This window comes from Pinus tabuliformis, chromosome 3_1 (assembly GCF_031772625.1).
Source record: "Pinus tabuliformis cultivar Carrire ecotype Pingquan chromosome 3_1, CPIR1, whole genome shotgun sequence".
Classification (NCBI taxonomy): domain Eukaryota; kingdom Viridiplantae; phylum Streptophyta; class Pinopsida; order Pinales; family Pinaceae; genus Pinus; species Pinus tabuliformis.
The window spans coordinates 305550447-305557206 of record NC_142301.1 but is presented as its reverse complement, the minus strand read 5'-3'; positions in this window follow the sequence as shown (position 1 = coordinate 305557206).

Here is a 6760-nt window from a genome sequence, read left to right as displayed (position 1 = left end):
CAAAATTACAAATTGAGTTTAATCGATTGAAATTTCAAAACAAAGTTGATATTCAGAGCCGAAATGCACAGATTAACCAACTTCAACTTAGAATTACTCAGATACAGAAGGACACTGATATTGAAGGATTTAGAAAAGAAGCTGGAGAGATCAATGCTCTCCTCGCACAACAACAAGTAAACTTCTGTAAGAATTTAAAGATCATCAATGATCTCTTAAAAAACAGTGACTCATTGACTGGTCAAATGTCTGAATTAAGAACATACTATGAAGATATCAAATGGCTTCCCTTGATTCAAGTTGCTTCTAGTTCTGAAGTAATGGATTGGGATACTATCTTGTCCAACAATATTGTGTCCAAAATATTAGAATATAGGCAAAATCACAGTGTTTCACAGAGAATCGTGCCATCTTTTTATATGAGTGCCTATATTACGGATGCCACTTGTTTCTCTTTTGATTAAATTTCCTTCAATAGGATGGAAATGGACACTTGAAGACCCTACACCAATTTACTTATATGATGATATCTTATGGGAATCTAAGTACCAACCTCATTTTTACAGAATTTGCAATAAGGTAATGCTGCCTTTTTACAAAGCCATTTTTGATCGAAATACCCCCAGGGTGTCTCAAGAAGCCACAATAGACTTCAATGCTATTGGAAGTTGGTTTATTGAAGAAAATTTCACTTATGGCAGAGTATTTTATCATCTTGCAGCCCCACATGTTCTTCATATTTATGTTCCCGATAATCTTCTGGCACAAGAATTTGCCTATCAGACCGTAGGTCATGGTATAACTAAAGTATTGAAAGACTCCAAAGAGGCTATTTGGCCACAATTTCCTATTCAATGTGGAGTCTATACTCTTGACAATTACAATCATGCTATCCTAGAAATCAAACAAATGGAAGGCATTCAGCTCCCCACTATTCCTCCTAGACAGTACGACCCTAAAAAGGTCATTCATGATTTCACTACTCAGGTTAAAATAAGGCCATTTGTTCATGAACCTGATGATTTTGATGATTTGTTTGAGACATGTGATTCATATAAACAGGTGGAACATTTAACACAAATTCTACTGGGCCCCGAGGATTTTGTCTTATTCCAAGAGTACAAAAATAAAAGGCTACAGAAACTGCCTTCTGAATGCCTAATTGCTTTATAGCCAGAATTGCCTATAGGAAAATCTTTGCCATCGTCTACAAAAGAAACAGAAAAGACACCCACTATTGCACTCTCATAGAAACAAATAGAAGAGTTCGTGTCTACTAGTGAGCTCGATAAAGTTTGGGATCAGTTCAAACAAGGAACTAGATAGCACATAGGATAAGGAAGTGCAAGATTCAACTTCATTGGAGATAGATAAGACTCTTGTAGCCAGTAAGACAAAGTCTTCTGTAAATGAGTCATCAAGTCAAATAATGAATAAATAAGTTATCCCGGTAGTCCCCACCTCCAAGATCGTCCTCAGAGTAGAAGAGATTATGCCTTGATATTTTTTAGAGTCCTAAACATCGTGTTGTTATGAGTCAAAAGAAGAAGAAAAGAAGAAAGGAACATTCTCATGAACTTCTTCCTCGAAGCGTTCCATTAGATGTGGTATGGAAAGATTATAAAGCTAATTCGTCTGATGATATGGCTAAGCTTTCACAATATGCAGGAGCCTATGCTACCACCATAATTTTCAAAGCTACTGAAGTTCAACAACTGGTTAAAGAAAAAGATGAAAAAATCTTGCAATTAGAACAAACAATACTTAATTCAAGACATGATATGGAGTAGGAAGGGCAACTCAAGTTGTCAAAATTACAAATTGAGTTTAATCGATTGAAATTTCAAAACGAAGTTGATATTCAGAGCCGAAATGCACAGATTAACCAACTTCAACTTAGAATTACTCAGATACAGAAGGACATTGATATTGAAGGATTCAGAAAAGAAGCTGGAGAGAACAATGCTCTCCTCGCACAACAACATGTAAACTTTTGTAAGAATTTAATGATCATCAATGATCTCTTCAAAAACAGTGACTCATTGACTAGTAAAATGTCTGAATTAAGAACATACTATGAAGATATCAAATGGCTTCCCTTGATTCAAGTTGCTTCTAGTTCTGAAGTAATGGATTGGGATACTATCTTGTCCAACAATATTGCGTCCAAAATGTTAGAATAGATGCAAAATCACAGTGTTTCACAGAGAATCGTGCCATCTTTTTATATGAGTGCCTATATTATGGATGCCATTTGTTTCTCTTTTGATTAAATTTCCTTCAATAGGATGGAAATGTACACTTGAAGACCCTACACCAATTTACTTATATGATGATATCTTATGGGAATCTAAGTACCAACCTCATTTTTACAGAATTTGCAATAAGGTAATGCTGCCTTTTTACAAAGCCATTTTTGATCGAAATACCCCCAGGGTGTCTCAAGAAGCCACAATAGAATTCAATTATATTGGAAGTTGGTTTATTGAAGAAAATTTCACTTATGGCAGAGTATTTTATCATCTTGCAGCCTCACATGTTCTTCCTATTTATGTTCCCGATAATCTTCTGGCACAGGAACTTGCCTATCAGACCGTAGGTCATGGTATAACTAAAGTCTTGAAAGACTCCAAAAAGGCTATTTGGCCACAATTTCCTATTCAATGTGGAGTCTATACTCTTGACAATTACAATCATGCTATCGTAGAAATCAAACAAATGGAAGGCATTCAGCTCCCCACTATTCGTCCTAGATAGTACGACCCTAAAAAGGTCATTCATGATTTCACTACTGAAGTTAAAATAAGGCCATTTGTTCATGAACCTGATGATTTTGATGATTTGTTTGAGACATGTGATTCATATAAACAGGTGGAACATTTAACACAAATTCTACTGTGCCCCGAGGATTTTGTCTTATTCTAAGAGTACAAAAATAAAAGGCTATAGAAACTGCCTTTTGAATGCCTAATTGCTTTATAGCCATAATTGCCTATAAGAAAATCTTTGCCATCGTCTACAAAAGAAACAGAAAAGACACCCACTATTGCACTCTCATAGAAACAAATAGAAGAGATCTTGTCTACTAGTGAGCTCGATAAAGTTTGGGATCAGTTCAAACAAGGAACTAGATAGCACATAGGATAAGGAAGTGTAGGATTCAACTTCAATGGAGATAGATAAGACTCTTGTAGCCAGTAAGACAAAGTCTTCTGTAAATAATGAATAAAGAAGTTATCCCGGTAGTCCCCACCTCTGAGATCATCCTCAGAGTAGAAGAGATTATGCCTCGATATTTTTTACAGTCCTAAACATCGTGTTGTTATGAGTCAAAAGAAGAAGAAAAGAAGAAAGGAACATTCTCATGAACTTCTTCCTCGAAGCGTTCCATTAGATGTGGTATGGAAAGATTATAAAGTTAATTCGTTTGATGATTTGGCTAAGCTTTCGCAATATGCAGGAGCCTATGCTACCGCCATAATTTTCAAAGCTACCGAAGTTCAAAAACTGGTTAAAGAAAAAGATGAAAAAATCTTGCAATTAGAACAAACAATACTTAATTCAAGACATGATATGGAGCAGGAAGGGCAACTCAAGTTGTCAAAATTACAAATTGAGTTTAATCGATTGAAATTTCAAAACGAAGTTGATATTCATTGCCAAAATGCACAGATTAACCAGCTTCAACTTAGAATAACTCAGATATAGAAGGACATTGATATTGAAGGATTCAGAAAAGAAGCTGGAGAGATCAATGCTCTCCTCGCACAACAACAAGTAAACTTTTGTAAGAATTTAAAGATCATCAATGATCTCTTCAAAAACAGTGACTCATTGACTGGTCAAATGTCTGAATTAAGAACATACTATGAAGATATCAACAACAAGATTTCTTCTTTCATCACTTAGAAGGACAGTTCAGATGGAATAAAAGAAAATCTTCCCAAAATACAAGAATCATGCAATGATCTTCTTTACATAAATTGGGATATTAGAATAAAGCAGGTTGAAGAAGCCATTTACAGAGCAAGAGACTTAGAAGGCCAAATTACCAAAACTGTTAGAGAAATCTAACTAATTGAAATTACCAAAACTGTTAGAGAAATCTAACTAATTGTTTTTTTTTATTAATAAAATTACGTGTCTGAGGACACTTCTGCCATTATTGTGGTATCAGAGCTATGGTAATGCTGCAGTTGATTTGAGAAGGAGATTCCAGCAGTGGATTTGAGGAGATTTCAGCTCAACAAAGTCCTGGAAAACTCCATTCAGTTGGCCATCAAATCATTGGTATGGAAATTGTACAGTTTTGTTTAAAAGAAAAATAAATTTTATGACTGATTTTAGATTTTTTTAAATCTAAAATTCAGTGTTTTTATTATAAAAATTGCCTCTGCCTCTCGATCCAATTGTTCATTGAACTGGAATTTGTTTTCTCTCCTGCTTCGTTTAGCCGGCATTTAATGGAAAAGAGCTCCTCACAAATAAACTCAAAATCCTTTCTGAAACTGATAATCATCGCGGCTTCTTCGAAAAGCTTTTCAGCGATCAGAGAAAGCACTTTTTCCGTGAACGATAGAAAGCATTTTTTCTGTGAGCGATAGAAAGCACTTTTTTCTGTGAGCGCGGTATTTTAAATCTAAAATTCATTTTTTCTGACGGTCCAATGTCGCCAACGTAATGCTCAGCATGACTTGCACTTTTGTTAACATAAAGTTCACTCAGAAGAGCGATCGGGACTCCCTCTCTAGCTTGTTTCCGCTGTTACGGAACTGCTAAGAATTCATTCATTCGTGAATCTGTATTTTCTTATTTCAAATCTCATCAACGGCGAATTTTAGAGGATTACTTGTTATCACTTATTTTCTTGCAGCCTTGCAACTATTTTTTATGCAACCTGCCTACTGCGCTTGGAAGAACGATTTCACGGAATGGAAGAACAGTCGGACTCTAAACCCAAAGGGAATCTCTACCCTCACTAGCGCAGTATAAAGTCAGCGTTCCAACATTTTCCAATCAGCCAGCGTTCCAATCAGCCAGTATTGAAAAATATTGTGAATCAGCCAGCGTTCCAATCAGCCAGCATTGAAAAATATTGTGAATCTTGCCAGCGTTCCAATCAGCAAGCGTTCCAACCAGGTTGTGTGCCAGAATTTTAAGGATAAGATGCTGAAGCCGTGTGGTAAAGCCGTGTGGTAAAGCCGTGTGCTGAAGCCGTGTGGTAAAGCGTGAAGCCGTGTGGTGAAGCCCTGTGGTAAAGCCGTGTGCTGAAGCCATGTGGTAAAGCATAAACGTTTCATGTCATGGTAAATTAAATAAAATATTTATGTTATAAAGTAAGAAGGAATAAGCACATACATTTTATGGAGGAATACGTGACATTGTTTTCATAAAAGTACGTGTTTAAAAGTGAAGACCTTCCTTTGGGCTTAATTTTCTATTGAATGTAAGAACAAAAGAGAGATAGCAAGTGGAATGTGAGAGAATGAGTGGAGTGTTTCCATGAGAGATTTAGTGAGAATATTTATATGAGAGATAATGATTTTTTATTTGTAATTTGGAGAGATAAGGTGTGTTTGATAATTTGTTTTCAAGAAGCTATTTTTTTTAATTGGGATTATCATATTTGTAACTCAAAGTAATTTTACTTTGAGGGGGGTAAATTTTTTTACTAGGTTGTGCAAAGCACCATTGTAAAAAGTCAAATTTTGAAAGTTGCCCAAATTTTGAAAACCAGAATTAAGTAAGTCAAATTTTGAAAACCAAAATTATTTTTCTAGCTTGACTAGAATTAAGAAGAAAATGAGCATTGTCAAGATAAAAACTAGTTCTCATGAGCTTCTTTGTGACACTCAACGTTTGTCAATTTTCAAAATGCTTTGGGATAAAAGAGTGTATCACATACGCAATCCTAAAAGGGTCGAAGATGAAAAACACTATTGAAATGTCCATCTTATAGTCACATTCAATCTAACTTTCAAAATATTTGTCACACTACCAACTTTCTTGATCTTTTAAGTTACCAATACTATGGTGATTTGAGAATGCTTCTCTTACTTCGTTTTGAATATAAAAATAAAATATTAAAATATTAAGATTAACCTATTACCTTCCTAAAGTGAAATAATTTATATGGATATTTATTAAATTTTAAAATACCAAATTAAAATTATGATAACTCATATCCTAAATTAAAAAAAAAAATCAAATAAAAAAATCAAACCTAACAAAACCGTTGACCTTTCGATCAATCGGAGTGGTGATCAAGTTGAACTACTCTATTTCAAATGACTAGGTATATCCGGGTATTACGGGTGAAACGGTGCAAAGTTTTGGAAATGAGAGACGTAGATTTATTTACCTGTTCCTTACAAGTTCGGTTATCTTTCGGCACGCAACCTATAACTATTTGATATTGAGATATCCAAATAGATTTCTTTACCTGTTCTTTACCATTAATCTTTCCGCACGCAACCCACAACTATTTGATATCCAACTCTTTTCTCAAAATCAGCTGACACAACGCAGCATTAGTTGATTTTGATTTTTAACAGTCTCATCTTGTATCACAAAGTCCAGCACGTTTCGCTTAATACCGTGTCTTCCTTGCAAAAAAATTTTAATATACACTGCAGCTTTAAAAAATTCCAAGAGAGTAGGCACTATATATAATATAACATTGGACTGAAAGATTATTATCACGTTGGCATCTAACAAGATGTCCACTTTGTAAACATCGAGACCAAATATAATGTATCAG